The sequence below is a fragment of the Bombus vancouverensis genome, chromosome 5 (assembly GCF_051014615.1).
Source record: "Bombus vancouverensis nearcticus chromosome 5, iyBomVanc1_principal, whole genome shotgun sequence".
Taxonomy (NCBI): domain Eukaryota; kingdom Metazoa; phylum Arthropoda; class Insecta; order Hymenoptera; family Apidae; genus Bombus; species Bombus vancouverensis.
This window is the reverse complement of record NC_134915.1, coordinates 10116702-10135516: the sequence shown is the minus strand read 5'-3', so window position 1 is coordinate 10135516 and position 18815 is coordinate 10116702.

The following is an 18815-nucleotide window of genomic DNA, read 5'->3' as shown; positions in this document are numbered from 1 at the left end:
GGACCATCGGATTTGTTGGTGACGATTTTGGCTAAGAGAGTGAGGGAAATAGGCTTCGTTGTTAATTGGTTATTTGCTATGGTAGTGGGCGAGGAAGGATCCTAACCGCCCTCGAGATAAAGTCACTAGTGGGAGGCCTCATACGTGAGAAAAGGCAACTTTCCCGTGTCAACCCGTGGTGGACAATAAACTTTAGGAAACAATGCAGCGAAAGAATATCTGTTCGGTCTGAAGGACTTTGATTAGGAAATTCCTGAGATTTGTGGAGGGTACTTGAGACTATTGAGATCTACAGACAACGATCTACAGTGAGATCCGTTATAATGAGACGTGATAAAGTGCACGCGTACCGAGCGAAAATTCAAAGTCGATTTTTGTCGAAAACAAAGCCTCAAACGAAAAATTTTTATTCTATATTTTCTACTTCTTTGTTCGCGTAGAATCACCCCCTTTCCGCTTGTACCACCACCCTGTATAATTGATATTTGTGAATTTTATATATTTTTATACAGTTTCAACATATGCTATAATCTTCATTTTTGCGACATGAATCCTGCTTTTTATTGACAATATATTTCATAGTACAGTATATGGAGTAATGTTGTTGCTCTTTAATTTAGTAACCGCACAGTTATAAGCAATATGTCTTTCAATCATCGCGCACTCGCACGTTTCTATCCGGACGCATTAAATGACAGAGACCGGTCAAAGTTGCTAACAAAATCGAGTGACTTCGGTAACTCGATGTCGAGGACCGTCTTAATAGCGCGCCCACGATATCCCAGAAACTCTGTATTTACTTTGTGATTTCAAAAACAAAAAAGAGAGAGGTTAAGATAGTGTTCGTTTACTGAATAACAATTTGCGTGAATCTGATAATTACTCTGTCGAAATATTAAAATAATTAACATTTTAATTCGAAACAAGTGTCTGGGTTACTGTAAACTCCGGCGATGAAACACCTTACGCCAGGAAGAAAATTTATTCGACAACGATAAGGAAGATGTTCGTTTTCACATCGTCGTTTCTGCTACTTTTAGCCAGAGTTTATCAAGCTGTATTTTCTCTGCGATATTTATCCTCTTGTTGAGTAACTCATGATATTTCACTTTTTCCCTGTTTGTATAAAAACATGGTTATCAGGCTATCGTTGGTCTTCGTAAAACATCGTCTCTGAATTTCTTTCATAAAAATTTCTAGTAGCATAATACGCAGTATAGTAGGATAGACTTTTTTAATAGGTGGAAATATCGATTAGTGGAATCGAGGTGATACTTCCGTAGTGAACAACTTGATTTAACTTCAGAAACTGCTGGGAAAAGCAGGGACACACACAGAATATTAAATTACCGTGAGAACGGATTAAACGCGAATCTCGCGCGCTATGATGCATCAGCCTCTACATCGTGCCAATGTAATTCTCCGCTAAAATACATTAAAAGGAAAGTTTCTGGACTCTAGCTAGAAAAATGTGAAATTTCTCGAATAAAATATGAGTCGCATCTGGAGCTGATCTTTTATGAAGTGCGAACACGTGCTGCTGAAATTAACATAAGATAATAAATCTTTGATAAAGTCTTGAATCGCTCAACGATAATCATTTTCTTCCCTTACCATAGGAAAAGATGAAAAGTACCTATATCTACGTTAGGAATTTAATAAAACAATGATGAAAACTCCGAATTAACTCGGTTCACGTATAACATTTGTGCTTCGTGTTTTTCTCGTTTATCTTCAAACTACGTAGTTGCACATACCATTCGCCCAAAATGGTTTTATCGTGGACATCACGAGACAAAATTGTCTCGTTATCACGCATTCCTACGTTTAACGAGATTTATCGAGCAGTAAATTTATCGCTGAAGCTGGTTGTTTGACGAGAGGCCGAAAATGCTTGGAAAATTCGGTGAAAATGTTAAGGTTTCACGATTAAAAGCACGAATAACAGGGTTATAAAATATCGATTTACGAAGATTACAACCGGCAACCATTATGTCGAGAAAGATTCAATTACGGATCGACCTGAATCGATGTAGGTACAGACGTTTGCTCGCCTTGTAACCAGCTTACATTGTCCCAGATATCTACGTGTAATCCGCTCTCTTTTCCTGAATTTCTTTCATACTCTCAATTGTTCACTTTGTTACATTTCTTCGTGATACCTTTGTACGCTCGTATGAATGGAATTCTTAAACTTTGGGAATCTTCTAATTCAAACTCTATTTTTAGTATCGTAGCAAGTATATAAGAATCAAAAAAAGATCTTTTACTCGATTAATTCCGTCAAATTTTTTTTCATTTTTAAGCTAATCCTCCACTAATAATTAATATAGCTTGGAAAATCGATCAATGACAAGTAAAAGATCAAAGACATGGGATTATCGGTTCTCTCGCGAAACACTAATATTCTGCAACGAGCTATAATAAACTTTCGAAGTAGTTTCAGAGCGGAATTTCGACGGTTTCCTCGGACGTTAACTAAGATTCCTCAAATTTGGAGTTACCAAAGAAGCATAGGTAGCGGTATAGGGCCATAACAGGCAACACGTGCACTTTACGGATTATTGCGTACACGAAAACTCCGCTTTCTAAGAACTCTGTCCGAGGATTCCATTAAAACATTTGTCGCGTTCACCAAGCCGTGAATACAATTTGCGCCTCGAACTTTCGTCGAATTTATTAATACGAGCGAAAAGTGGGCCACAGAAGTTAGAATTTTGCGTGCCATGCTACCGCGAAAAGATTGGTTGAATTACGACCGAACCTAGAAAACATTCAACAAACTATTCGCGATACAGTTGTTTCGTAACAAAAATGTAGGTTTTATGTTTCATTGAATCATTTGAACAGGTTTTGTCTATAGTGAAAATCCTATGACAATCAATTCTACATCAGAAGTGTCCTTTCATTTGATTTTGAAATTAAACATCTTTGTTACCGTCTTGGATATATAAAAAATGTTAAGAATATTAATTATGCAGTCTAATATTAATTAACTAAAATGTTATTCATTTTTTACAAAGCATTGTGAATTTATCATCTATTTTAAGAAGACTTATATTTCCAAATCTATCACACTATTTACTCTCTTCGCCAACTGTTTCATATTAAAATACTTTAGAATATCTAAAAAAAATCAGAAAGTCAAAAATTGACTTGTGTATCTTTTTCCATATGCTCTTTAATTATTTACTTGTGCGTTTCTATTATGCACAATTCTAATTATTTTCGTTAATTGTTTCGAAAGCTTTCTGTTTCACTCAGCGCATATTTTCCGTTTCTTATGTAACATACAATGTTCTGTGTGAACTATCGGACGTTCGCGGGGAGATGCGATCTCGAAGAAGCGCGCCAACAGAAGTAGTAAATTCCCGTTACGATTTGACTAATCGACGCCACGAATCGTTCGATCCCTTATTTCTTATGGGATAATAAGGGTAGTTGATTGAATATAACGCTGCTGTTAACAGGTTACTATATATTTTGAATGATCTAACAATTTCAGTGTGATACAAGATGGAGAATTTGAAATGACAACTACGAACGAGTACGACCTGAGACTCCTTTCGTGTTGACGACGATGATGATATATCTTATGTCGATTGACTGTTTTCGACTTGTAGATTCTTGCTGTTCCTTGCACTGTCCTCTGACTCGAGTTGATGTAGACTGACTGATAAACTTTAACTGTTACTTGAATGTTACTGTGGAACAAGTTTGGAGCGCAAGTAGAAGAAGTTGAGTTGACCCTCCTGATGCCGTAGAAGAAGTGAAGTTCGTTCTTATGTGATTACGGAGGAAAGCTCGGTAAGGGTGTGCCCTTTGAACGAAGAACGTGGATTCGTTGTTCACACTTTTCGTCAGGAAAGTGAGGGTAACGATCCGCGATGCCGATTGGTTATGACCAACGTTAGGAATGGAGATAGGAGGAAGAGGCCTCCTACTAACGTGGCTCATGGGCGACATTGTTTATGGGAAAAACCAGTTTTTCCGTTAGACAACTATTCGTTTTTCTCATTAGGTGTTACCTGCTTTCTACGTAATTTATAAGAACGTGCAATAGACCTAAGGACTGTTTTAAGTACCAACTATAAATCGAAAATACTTGCAGGATTAAAGGTTCCTGCGTGCTAATAAGATTCGGTCTGTGGTGGGGCCTTAGGTTTATCGAGGGTCTGTCTAATGGTGCTTGGGCCTTGACGGTCAGACAATGAAGGACATCGCGACGTAACACTGTGAAAAAGTTACAATGAAAGACGGAACATTTCCGTTTCATGAAGCACCGACGTCTGTTTGCTAAAGCCTCGCTTAACCATTGCTCGATGTACTGAGGTGCATCAGCTGTTTATCCAGGTTTCTGCAAGTGTACTGGAATATCCGCAATCTCTCGAGAAAGTGATTAGAAATTTTATGCAAATATTGATTGTGTTTAAGAGTTTCAGGGGAAAAATGCTACGAATGAAATAACTTTTAATTTGAGAAAATTACTGGTAAAATGAAATTCTGACATGTTTTTAAATGTTAAGATACATTACTATAAACGTTTCGAAATTTAAAGTAAATTCTTTCAGATAAACGTGAATGTTATCTGATGTTTGAAGAAAAATGCGTTCGTAACATTTTTCCATCAAGCTTTATTTAATACACTAGTTCTCGTAAATTTGAGAACAACTTCTTTCTTTTTTCATTAATTTATTAATATAGGGCACCTATACAATACAAAAATTATTCATTAATAGAATAAAACGTTGAAGAAAATATTTGTATTGATTTAATTAACGCAGTTGGTTATTCCGTTCAATGTCGAGATAAGGCATCGAATTATTTTCGCCAAAAATATCGCGGTCAGGTCGAGATAAGAGGGAAACGTGTGCGTCGATTTTCCTGGCAGAGACGATAATATCGATTTAATCGAGACGGCTTGCGAGCGAGGAAAAAGTACCGACACGCGGGCCAAAAATGAAAAGTCTAGGCCAAAAAGTCCAGGCCCGATTAATCCGTACATGGTGTAATGTCCGTGCTACTGCACCTATTAAGCGTGCAAAGTGCGTCTATTAACGTCGATATCGCCGTTGAACACGCACCATGACGCTGTTCATGTAAGCTGATTATACAAAATGTACGCGCCAGACTGCGCAACCGCTCCATGTACTCCTCAGGCGTATCTACCATTAACCATTGCCGTTTTAACCATCGCTGATTAATTGGGTTAATTGTAGAAAGTTTAAAACTTCTTTGCGCCTTCTATTTTTGAGTTAAACGACGGGTAATATATTACTGGACATATTTTTAATTTATGACATAATTTGTGTAATGCGATAGTGATAGTCAGTCGTAATAAGGGTTGATTTTCGAGACTCGTTTGTTCATGTATAATTATCCTAAAAATCAAAGGATATCGAAGGGTAAATTATTGAACAGTTTACTTTCTATTATTTCGTCAAAAAAGGATCCAACTCGAGCTCGAGTTCTGGAAAAGTATTTTTGCTCTTTCTTAAAAATCTCGTACCATGTTTAAAAATACGATTTCTACATACAGGAACTCATTGGAATCAGTCAAGGCGACGCGTCGCGAATTTTGAAAATCCTTTTTGAAGCCCACCGTACATGTATACACGTACATACGTGTATATTGCAACATCTGTGTGCCCATACGTACGCTGTTTAGAAACACATACAAACATACATTAGTGCGCTCGTATATACGTGGATCTGTTTCATGTATAGATGGAATGGTATAGATGGAATGGTATAGATGGAATGGTATAGATGGAATGGTCTGGCCCGTGAATAAAACGAAGATCATACGTGTGCAAGGAAGAAATTCGAAGTACGACGTTCATGCTTTGGTCATGCACGACGTTGCATAGGTTTATGCTTCCATTGCAACGTTACATGATCCACTGGTGATCGTGCAGACTCACGAGGATCTGGAAGAAAAGAACGTCACGTTCGCGATGCGATGTCGTTCTCATGATTTGTTTTACGATTCTAGTGCCGCAGACGTGCAGTAATGGTTCTACGACTAGAGAAATCTTTAGTTAAGGAAGCAGGAAACTTTCTTTGCATTTCAAACCTTTATAATGTCTTTTACATTTTATTTCATTTGCGTATCACTGTGCTATTGTATCTCGTTGCTATATCATTGTTCTGATACCAAGTAGTCTATTTATAACAGAGATTTATACTTAACTGTTACATCAAAAAGAAAAATTATGATCAATGACAATTTTTTATTCTTTTAGTCAGGTAAACTTCTGTTTATAGATGGTCGATCTTCGACAAATATGGAAATATATCTATGCAACGCTGAATATTTGCTTAGAAATATTTGCAATGTTTGTATAAAAATGTCTATAAACTACTATTCGTGTACAATCTACCATTAATTTATCACAACGTTCCTCTTATTGTAGAACCGACGACAGTATTCTCGTATGCAATAATTTCACGGTTCTCGATTGATTCTATTATTTATCCTTCGTTGCCTCGAATCGAACGATATTTTTTCACCCACGCCGCGATGCCACGTGTTAGCCGGGATTTTTCTGGCCGCACGGATAAACGAAACGTGACTACCGTGCATCGTAGTTGTATTTTTCTCTCCGTTTCGTTTTAACTCTGGTCCCAACAGCGTCATACGCGAAGTCGCGTACACCGAGCTGCTCCAGTTACACGCGACAGAATCTAGAAACACGAAACGAGTTCCTGTTGCAAGTGCCATCGCGGAGAGCTCGGTAAACAGCCAAGCCACAGGCATATTGCACTGGTGCGTTCGTCTGCGAAAGCCACACCTGCGGATTGCACCGTACAACTGTGATCTTTCACAGTGAAATTTAGTTGAAATCGTAAAAAACATTTTGTTCGTGAAATATCAAATATCTTGTTGTAAAAACGATATTTTTAAGAATTTTCTCTCGCGCGGTTGCTTTAAAACTAGGTTTCTCCCTTTTTTAATTTGGTGAAAATCTAAAATTACAGACGAACAATCATATACGGTAGTTCACGAAAGTGTTCCAACATTTATAGAAGCATTGTGTGAATACAGCAGATGTTTTATTTTACAAGACATTTTGAAATCTCACTATGACCATCATGATTGTTACTGTAAAATTTAAAAGTAATTTGTATGAATAATAGAATTTATAGGATACTTATTGCGATTGTTTGCAAATATTGTCATAATATTTTGTAGGACACCGGACATATTCGTAAAATCTTTTTTAAAATGTCCTTCGCATACTCGTTAGATTTATTTTTAAAGATTCGAAGATTTGCTAGATAATACTCGAAGCTTTGAACGACTTCGATCCATTCTAAACCCTATTGATATAAGCTTCGGTACGGTAACGTAACAGGCTGAATATATCTCGCAGAAACGGCACGGCAGACTTTCGTTTTTATCTGCAATCGAATGAAAGGCAGTAGTGGAATTTTTCGTCGTTTACTGCTCTGTGTTCGAGCATGTAATTGTCCCGTAGGCACTATTTACTTTAATACTCATAAGACTGGAAATTTATCGCGGGCCATTAGCGTGGAAACGCGTTCCCCGCGATGCTAAATCAAGAAAGTAATTCCAAAAACGACGTGGATGTAACAACTTTTTACTCGCTTCTAACGGCTCTACTTTAGTAGTAGTTACAGCATTCTGTCTTCTTTTCAGAGGAATTAATCGCCTTAAAAATTAATTACTGTCGTCCCGCAATAGCAAGAGTAATTAATTATTTAACGTTGAAATCCACGAAACTCCAACAGCGTTATTAATTCGTTTTCTCCTACTCTCGCTTTCACGATAAACTTTCTACTGTCTCGTACAGATATCGTTCGATCATTAAACGATATATTTTCCTCTTAATTATTCTATTGCTTTCGATTAATCTCTTGGAATTCGAGCTAAGCAAGTTACGCGATCGATCGTTGTTCCGTCATTGGTTCCACGTTTTGCCGTTCTCGAGCCAGTTACTTTTCCCTCTACCGAGCAGACTGTTCACCGCGATCGCTCATTTCTACAATCCCATTCTCACTTACCAGCATCTGGGTTCTCCACCCTTGCCTTAATCAACAACACAGAATCTACCAAATAAATCAATACGACAAGATCACCAAACAACCTCCTTCCATAAGAATAATTCACAATGAACTATCCAACGAAAAAAGAAGAGAAGTCCTTTAGAATACAGCGTCTCGACCTTAGTCGGGTCCAATAACCTCGACAAAAGGGAAAAGTTGTATCCTTCACGCTCGTCTGGCGGCTTGAATTTTCAAACACACCTTCTGTAGAGAGTACTCGGAAGAGGATCCAGCTTGTTGGCACGTGCCACTTAAAAGGATAAATTTCGCGACAGTCGAAACTGTGAATCGGAAGAAAAAGACACGGACAAAAAGAAGCGGATCCTCCGCGAGCGGACCAACTTGAAATCCGCGGCACGTGCGACCCTTCCAGGTCCTTGGGATCTTCCACTTCGTACAGACAGCCGAGAAAGAAAAAGGATCGATCGGAACAAGTCCCCACCTACAGGCAACATCCCCTTCCCCCCTTAACGACGTATGAAATCGCGATCAAAAGAAAATTTTCTCCCACTGTATTTCTAGGTTATGTTTCCTCGAGAATAACTCGTTTTCTTTTCTCCAGAGAATAAAGATCGATCTGAGTTTGCAATATGGAAATGTTTATCGAGGGAGAAATTTATACAGTCGTGAGCGTCACTGTCTTCCGGGAAATATTTCACATGGTTTCTTGCTGTAATTAAGCGATGAGATATCGTAGGATGGAAAGTGTAGGTTACAGAAGGAGGCGATTTTGCAATTTTGTTGGATTTTTCGATACGTCAATGAAAAACAGATCTTTTGTTTTAACAAGGGAAAATGTTGGTCTTGACGTTATGAAAGGAGATCGGAGAAGAGAAGTCTTGGAGACTTTTAAACTGTTCAGTACTTCCGGCACGTATGCGGAGTCTTCAGTAGTATTTGATCGTATATGGTCGGACATATTGTACCTAACGCAAGAGGCAGATTTGTTGAGTGCATTAGAGCGAGATCAAGAGTGCAATATCCAGCAGAAATGAACACATTATGTGTTTCTATAGTTTTATTTCTTATACAAAGATGTATTTTTGTTTTGTAAAAATTATACAAGAGTAAATTATTTTCCAAAGGCAATATTTCTTTTTGTCTTGCTTCGAAGTACAAGATAGACGAGAAGACAGGAAATACGGACTTGAAAGAAAATATCAACTCAAAGTTTTACGCGTATTAAATAAATATTGATTTAGGAAAATCAGGGAATTTAAGAAGCGTCTTAGAATCTGTGATACGTGCATCAATCTTTTCACGAAACTTCGAATAGGATTTGACAATGGGAACAAGATCGTGTGTGTCATATGTGATTTACAATTGAGATATTGTCGAGAAGTTTTGCTGCGATCGAAGGTTTAAAGTTTTCGCTCTCATAGAAAAGTCTCTAGATATTCCTATTTTTATCAGTTAGTTGAAGTTCCAGTTTCGCGATTTCTCATATATTTCAAGTTGGGTCAGTTTGACTCGAATGTAGAATTATGGTTGGTTAATAGCCAAAGTCACGTTAGATTACAGGTCCTGAAGTTCTTGAATGGGTTGTGAAAGGAGATGCCAGCAGGCTTTCATCGATGAATTAAGTACAGTCCTTTAGCTAATGCTGAAGTTGAGACGTGGCATACACGATTACTATTAAAGGATGAATATAGAAATTAACGTGATAGGAAAAGCAATATGCGTGTGTCGAAACTTGTTTGGAATACTCTCCTTGCTACGAAATCGATATTATCTTGCGTAACGTTCACACCAGCCTACCGATACTTCCTAATAATTTCTAATTAAATCATATTGTATTATTGTTTTCCATTTTGTTCACTTACATCAATTGAAATTGAAAAAATAATCGTTCTCTGCTTATACATTTTACTCTGAAGAATAAGTCAGAGTGAAATAAATAATTATAGCAATTTTGGATAAATAAGTATTTACGGATAAAGTTACTTGTATTCTATCATTTTTTCCTCGTATTCGCGCCTCTGCCGATCATAAAAATTTTGTTTTCGTGTTGGAATAAATGAGACGAAAATTCGCAATTTCTGTTCTTTAGAGATGTTTACCAGTACGTAGACAGGAATCAGCGCGTTGCTTTCTGAAGCTGAAAGGGGGAGTAGAGAAAAGGACGGGAGGTAAAAACGTTTCTCGTGGTTGAAGCTTAAGCTCTCGATACCACTCCGTGCTCGATTCCAAGAAGCGAGAAAAAGGAAACAGTTTAGAAGATTCGACGCGGCCTCTCCTCTTTCCCTTTTCCGCTTCACAATGTTAAGATCGTCCTCGCGTAAAAAAGCAACGTCGATACGTATATCTTTCTGCCCTTCATCGTAATTTTCCAGTCGATGGAGCACGATTCTGGACGACTTATTCTAAAATCGCCGGAATCATCTACCAAATAACGCTCTAATTCTAGCGATTTGTCCTTCGAAAATCGCTTCGAACAATCTCGAATATTTAAATAACAATCGTTATCATTATCGTTATTATTTAACGAAAGATTTTATTCTTGATGTACTGAAATAATTTCATAAACATCTTGGGGTATCTTGAAAATAATTCTCTTAATATCGCCATTTTATTATTTACGCTATGAGAATGTTCTTTTAGCCTTCGTTTGTTCATAACCGAACATTTTTTCCATTCGTCGAAGAATTCTAAAGATCTCGAGGCCGTTTTGGCACTAGTTACAAGAATTTTCAATAAAGAAACTTTCAATCGAAACGTCAGAACTTGGTGCCAAGAAGAGTGTCGACGTTAAAATTCCAGCTTCTTAGATCGATCCACCGGTGGAACGTCCCCGAGAACTCGAGTAATGAATTCTAATCGTTCGTCCCCCTTCTTGCCGTCCAAAGAAATATCGAAATCCCTTAAGAACGCAGCCTGACAACTTGAAAACACGAAACTTTTTAATTCCCTTCCCTTCCGATAATTACCATTCCTCTTGAGGAAAACGTGTTCTTGCGTGGTAACGGCGAGAATAGCGAGCTCGTGATTCTTCATTTTATTCAATCAAGCTTTGTAGGCTCTTCTTTCGTTGCGATTAACCTTTCTGTTTCACTATTCTCTCGCCAGAATTTATCCGAATCCGCACTAATTTCGTTTTCAGAAACTTTGAATAGTTCGTATCTTTAAATATTATATAAACTTTCTGTATATTTTGACATCTTCAAATTCTCCATAGATGCATAAAAATTCGCAATTTATTAATTACGAAAATAATCGATTTAGCCTTGGCTCGGTATCACATCACAAGGAACGATCTTCGCAAACCTTAATTAGATAAATACATATTCTCATCATCTAAGTACTTTTCCGTACTTTATAAACTCTATCTTTGCGTTTTTCAAGTTTCCAGTATAAAGATCCTAGGATCTTCCAAGTCTTTTTACTCGAATCAGACTACCTCGTTTGTAGTTCATCTATTTGATCACTTTCATTTTGAGTAACATATTGCAACGAAATCGTTTAGCACGGATGTGTTAAGTAAATCGTAAAGTTCGTGAAAATATGGAGAGGGAGTAAATACGATCGGAATTAACCCGAGGTCACGAGGGGTTGACCTCGTACATCGAGGCAAAGAACTTGGCCACACCATTGGCATTACGAGATTGCACGTGAAAGGGATGATCCTGGAGTCGGGGGTGATTTCAGGGTGGCGTGAGCGAGACCTTTGATTGTTTTCCGATATCGTGGCCAACCGACTTCGAATATCGGGCCTCTGACAGAAGGGAAAAATAACAAACGACCAATTAACGTTCCCGACGTAGCTTCGTTTCGAAGCTCGTTTCCACGCCGTGATACGAAACATTTGATCAAACCCTTCGAGTTCGACTACGGTCGAAACCACCGCATCGAGAGGATCAATTACGATTGTTAATTATCTATTAAATGGAATCCATTCGCGTATTCGTCACTCGTCGAGTCGCTTTCGTATTGAATTTCCATTTCAACCCCTTTTTTGCTCTTCGCTAAGAAAATAGCATGGAAGCCCAGTTTTTTTTGGAATTGTTTTTCCTCCACGTTCGAGGGGGAAGACCACTCTGTCGTTTTTCTTTGGTTTTTACATAAATTGCACGGGCGGGGCAACATTTTAATATCAACGACGATATAAAATTCGAAAATGATTCTCTCACGGTTCTGGGGTCGTTCAGCTCGGTTGTCGAATAAAAATTTCTCAGCAAAGCTGAACCTTAAAGGAACGCGAGAATCACAAGAGATCGGCATGATGTATGTAGACCAGTGCAAGTGTGTAGACGTCGTAATTTCCGGGGCTCAGGAAAGATTCGGCCCTGTAATAACACGACCTTCCCGACCATCCACCGTTTGCCTGACGTTCGCCGCAACTTTATCGCGCTCGATTTTCCTTCCGACGTTCGCAGAACGTTCGCGATAATAGATTATAGCTCCGTTCTTCTTTTTTAACCGGAGGTCGCCTATCTGTTTCAGAAATCAAGTACATTTTAATTATTATGCTGGCAAAGTCGATTTAAAAGTTGAAGAAAAAGTTTGCTGGCGAACGAAGATTTCCTGCCGTGGTATTATTATCTCGATAAAGAGGTTTAAGAAAGAAATGAATTTATGCGAGTGAATTTAGATGCACGTTTAATTCAACGACGAAAAGACTGGCTGGGAAGTTTCTTCAACGAGCTATACAGGGCGTCGTTCAATTTTATGCTGTTCAGTTAACCAGGCTGGTCCGTTGATCTCGTAAACGTCGGCGTATCCATTCGAATTTGCATTTCAAGTCGCAGGCACTTCTTATCCTGGCTACCACGCCGCAACTTGATAGAATAAACTGGCGGCTTGCTTTTCCGCATACTCGTCTACGTCCTCCAATTCACGGTACACCGGGTGTTCAATGTGAATTTTGCATTTTCTTCGTGTATTAACACGTAGTAACGATATTTGTTAATCCTTCGAAAATTTATTCAAAGGTTTCTGCATTGAATTACCTTGTAAAGCTTTTAGAGTCAATTGTCGATGAGTGCACCTTGTCTCGGTCGATGTTATCACAGTGAAAAGGAAGAAACAACACGATTAGTAAAGCAGTAGTCTAAAATAGTTGGAATTTCGATTCTCCCGGATTTGAGAAAAGAAAACACTGAATGATATATATTAGGTTGTCCGAAAAGTGTCTTTCTGTCGCAAACGTATTTTTTATTCGCAACAGTGCACTTTCATACAAACGTGAAACCAGGTCTGTATCTCAGCAGAACAAAATGGATCGTACGTAATTTCCTCATAAAACGAAAGAAACTTTTCGGACAACCTAATACATGTGTCTTACTTTTAAACACTGTGTACCTATTAACCGATGTAATCTTCAGGATCTTTCCAACTGTTTTAGATAACCTGATTCCTTGAGCATCTTGTTCATTAGAGCCCTAGAGTAGCATGGTATTCGCGGAATGGAATTGAATTGGAAATCACCTTGTTCCAAACGACTAAAGAAATCAGTTTTAGTGGAATTCGAGGCATTAACGTAGCCCAGATTTTCCAAGCCCTGCTTTTTAATTATACTTTCATTGTCTTCCATTATTTAAATTGTTTGGAAATTAAATGGTAGAAACAGAAGGAATCAACTGTATGATCGAACATATCGAAAGTATCGTGAGATATCGCGTATCGAACGAGTTTATCAAAGTAATCGTATCATCGGGTTGTTAAATATCGAAAACACGAGGCTGTTCAAACGAATCTTCTAACTCAATCGCTTCTTGCAACTGATGGCCACCTGTTGCACAAAAATGTGCGTGTATCGTGCATTTGCATACCTCCTTTGTCTCGTTCATCACCCTCTGCTAACCATTCTTTTTTCCTTCGTTGGCGAGCAAGCCATGAATTTGTCGAGTCTCATAGACAACATTCACACGTGTTCATCTTAAAAAAAGAATATCGAACTCTATAAAATTGTTCGAATTTAGAACATTCTCTCCGTTGTATTACATTTTCACGTAGTTTATTCGAATTCTCCAGCAAGTGTCTTTCAAATTCTTTGACTTTTTATTAGTTTACAAATTAATCCACAAATCTAAACAAAGAAGGTTTTGTATCGTAGATCGCAAACCACGTTTTCTCGACAGTGTACGGGTCTGATAGGAACGAGATATTTGAAGCTTTCATAGCCAGGGTCTTACAGTTAATACCGGCTCGAGGTTTCCTGCTGTAAGCCGTCTGCTTCCGAGAGACGGTTCTGACATTTTGCCAACACGGCTGCTTCATCAGGAATAACAGAACTAACAGACACACGAAGACTTTCCCTTGTTATCCTAATCAAAATACCATAAACTATAACACCGCAGAATTCCACGAGAAGCAATCTATAATTCCGAAATCTGCAATACATTTTATTCCTTCAAACTCTTGAAAGAATTCATTGGGGTGAATATTTGACGAATATTTATGTAGAGATACTTGGATAATCGATGAAAAATGATCTGCTAAAAGGGACAGGAATTTTTTTTAAATCTTTCACAGGGATTCTTCGAGGTTTCTCTCGGTTGCTTTGAAGGGATAAAAGACGAATATCGTGGATCGTCCCTATTCCGTCGCCAGTTCCTTCCGTTTCGAGAATACGGTTCCAGGATAAGAACGCGACGTTCGTATCGCGGCGAAACGGCGACGTATATTGCGACGTTCTTTCGATACTCGAACGTATCGACCCCCGCGTGAGACGTAAAAATTTATAATTCCACGGGGACGCCATGTATCCGGATCCCATGACGTTTATTAAATCCTTTATCGAGAGAGTTATCCCCGGATAGCGATGATATTCCACCTGCTGTTATATAATATGTCTACCGTTATGTAGCATATCTAAGCAAGTGGTAGAGGATTTCTTTTTTATGCACCAGGAGAAAGTGTTTTACATCGTCTGAGATAGAATTACGCTTTGTAAATGAGGTTGGGCATGCTGGATTTCACAAGTATACTTCTGAAACACGAGTATACAAGTGGCGCGTTTGTGGATCCTTTCTGAAAAGTTTTACAAAGTTTCAGAACTCTTTATTTGCACTGAACAAAGATTGTTACGAAGCAAACAGTTTATAAATCGAGTCTCTCAAAAACCGAATAGATCAACTCCGCCTCTTCTCAATTTACTTAATTTTACTCTGCTAGTACACGACCAATGCTAACGATAGTCAGTTTTAAAATTACGTGCTTCTAGTATCATCACTTTTCTATCATACTTCGTCCATCTATTGAGCACCCACATGTCCAGTGCCAGGTTAATTAAACTTATTGGAACATATTTGCCCATATATTACGATTTCTTAATATCGCACGTGTACGATATCTAAATTTTCTCGAAAGATCACATTTACCACATTGTCCTAATTTATTTCCCAGGTATATCACGGATTAGAGAATTTTCAGCCGGTCACGGTCCCTCGCTACCGGCTTATCCGGCAAAGTCGCGAATTAATGAATCGATCAACGGGGCAGCAACTCGTTAAGCGATCGCCGTGGCGAAACGCGTACGCTTAATTAACTAACTTAATGGATCGACGTGAAATTATCATCCCCGTTGGATCGCAAACAAACGGGAGAACCTGCTGTTCCTGTTTATCGATCACGCGTGTCGCTGACTTTCGTCCCTTTAAATTATTGCCCGCCGATAATTCTGCCCTCGTTTTTCCACCTTTTCCGCCCTCTCGATTTTATCGACTCTCTGCCTTTGACATCTACACCAACCAATGTTTCCAGTTATTTCCCTAGCAACTTTTCTCTTCCTAAATTAACCAAACGAAAAGCACGAATCCATAACTTTAATCGCCTTTAATTAGATTTAAAAGATAAAAGTAGGTCGAGGCTGAGGATCGTCTAATTACTCGCGTTGCGTTCTCAGGTTCATCTTGAAGAGCACCACGAAATTCAACAAGCTTCCTCCCTTCGGCTATTAGATTCTACCGCCAGCTCCCGCATAATTTGCTCCAGTTAATTTATCGCGTGGAACACGATGTATATTAAACGCTGGTTGAAAATGAAGTTCTATCGGGCAATGTGGATCGGGAATCAAAGAAAATCGGTTGAAAATAGCGCTTTGTCAAATGGAATTTCCAGGATACAATAGTCGATATAGAATTGCGAACGTGGTGGGCAGAGCAACTCGAAATTGCCTCCGTTAATCTCTCGATTTTTCGAGGGCGTAGGGAGCAAGAAACAATGAGGAATGAAATTAAAAGAGGGACGCGAAGCTCGAATCTTTCTCCTCGCGATTTTCGATGAAACGAGCTCCTGGCATTGATCCACCGGCGTTCCCTTTCCGATAGGTTGCTTCAATTTATAGCCATTCCAGGCACAAAAGCATCGTCGAATTATCTCCGCCGCTGGAACCAGCTCGCTCCATCTATGTATATCCGCTTCGGTTGCACCTATAGATAGTTTCTGTGTGTGTACTCTTGATACGATCTCGCGAGAAAGATATTTCGACCGATTCTTCGCCTTTAGCTTCGAATCTGTCGATGAGTTCTCTCGGTATATACATCTTCAAGTTTGATTCCCGCATCGCTGAATTTTTTCACCTATTATCGTCGCTTCTGCAGAATCGTCTTTTAATTCGGTGTAGAAACCAGGCGGTACTGCGACGATCTTGTACATTTCTTTTGTCTTTAAACGTTTGTAAACCTCTTTTTATGCTATTTATCTGCGACTTTATTCGAAGCTGGAAGTTTCAGAAAAATATAACGGAAAACGCCTTGCAGTAGCTGATGATGTAAAGTGTTTTCTTCGTGAATTTTTATAATGTAGTTAAATGTAGTAGAATTAAAGAAATATCAACTACGGTTCCAAGAGAAGTTTGTAATAATTGTAACGTCTTTATCGTTTCATTAGAGCGTTTCATCGTTAAACATAAATACAATAATTGGTACTGTGATTTGATATTCTATTAAGAAATCATTTATAGAAAGTTTGAATTTTTCAAACAATTAATACTATGAACATATTCGATATTATCGCATAAATGAATCGCAAATGATCCAGAGAGCATAATAGGATTTGAATACAGAACAAGCCACGTTATGAACTCACATAATAATCGAAACTGTGTCAACTGCTCGAATTTATTAGCAGAAATTACTCGGTAATCCACATCGTGTGTCATAATAGCGAATGCCTACGTTTATCGTCATCCATACAGACTCTCGTCAGTACACGAATCGCCGTTTAACCGAATCCTCGCTTCACCGACGATAATGAAATTTACATCGAGGCTATGTAACATAACGCGACATAATCTGGTGTTTGAATGGAAAACGCGGATGCTTGCGTGCCGATTCGCGATGGATCGATATGTACAGCCGCAGTTCGTTTTCCTCCGCGTCTTTTCTCACTTTTCCCTTCCCTCGCCCTCTTCGATATATCTTTCCAATAATACTGTTAATTTTCTCCCTTCGTCTCTTCGTGCGTCCGATAAAACGCAATCAGATACTTCTTTTTCTTTTTGGTCGTTTTCAACGTGAATCAGATGCCTCGATCCGAATTCAATTAGCTTAATCTTTTGATACATTCATTTCATTTCCCTCTACGATTATGGAATTTTCCAATCTTTGAATTGAGGCTTCTGTTTTTACACTTTTAAGGATAACACAGTTTAAAACTAAATCCTTTATAACTTGAAAAATAACCATCGAACGATATTTTTGCACAATCTTCTCACACGTTCATTCTATTTCCCTTTACGATTATAGAACTTGCCAACTCTTTTACCGAGAATTTTTTTCACAGTTTTCAAAATAATACAGCGTGAAACTGAAAAGTTGTTTATCACTTGAGAAATACGTCTCAAACGATACTTTTGTCATATTAGATAAATACTGTCCATTTTTTAATATCCTGTATAGTATAGTAGAACTCTGCTCATATGAATCTATGAAGAGAATTCTAACTTAATAATTGGAGTTTCCTAACTACGGATATTTAATCGCAGTATAATAGGAGTTTACATTTTATACGAGGAAATGATTTAATGTAATCAAGTGTTTACTAAAATTCCGTTGAAATATAAATGGAGTTCGTATAAACGAAGTTTTGCTGCAATTCAAAAGAGGCCACTTGTTACTGTTAAGAATAATTAAACGTTACTCAATCATTTTATTTTGACGTTTTTCGTTCCAAGTCACACGAATTCGTCGAATTCATTAAAACACAGGAAACAGCATGTTTCTCCATGAAATACTAAACATGTTTAAATGTCACATTCGTGTTTTCTATTTATTGCGTCCAAGTGAAAAATTAATATACCATATGTCGTATGTATTTATCTCGCTTTCCATTTTTTTTTTTTTTTTTAAATATACTTGTACCATTTTCCCACTGTGCTATACTATTTACGAAATGACTCGACAATAAAATCTTCCTGCTACCTATCGCCTCGTTATCCCAGGACATTGACATATGCCTGTCGAAACTCTGTGAAATCAATCGCGGAACGATCCCAATACTTTTCACAGGTTCAACCTGCTATAAGATCGTCCGTCGATAAGCTTATCGTGACTAAGTAAATCACAGTCTCTTAGGAAAGTTTCGAGAGGATTCCATTCTTTCTCTTGATCCTTCTTTTTCGTGACAGACTCTTTATTATCCTTCTTTTAACCAGTACTGATTTTTTACCGATCGACGATCTCCACTTTTCACGGGCGAACTGTAAGACTCTTCCATATTTTTGGAAGATACGTTTCCTTCGATGGATGAAAACGAAGAAAGAACGATGCAATAGCTTCATAACGAACGTCGGGCACAAGATGCTG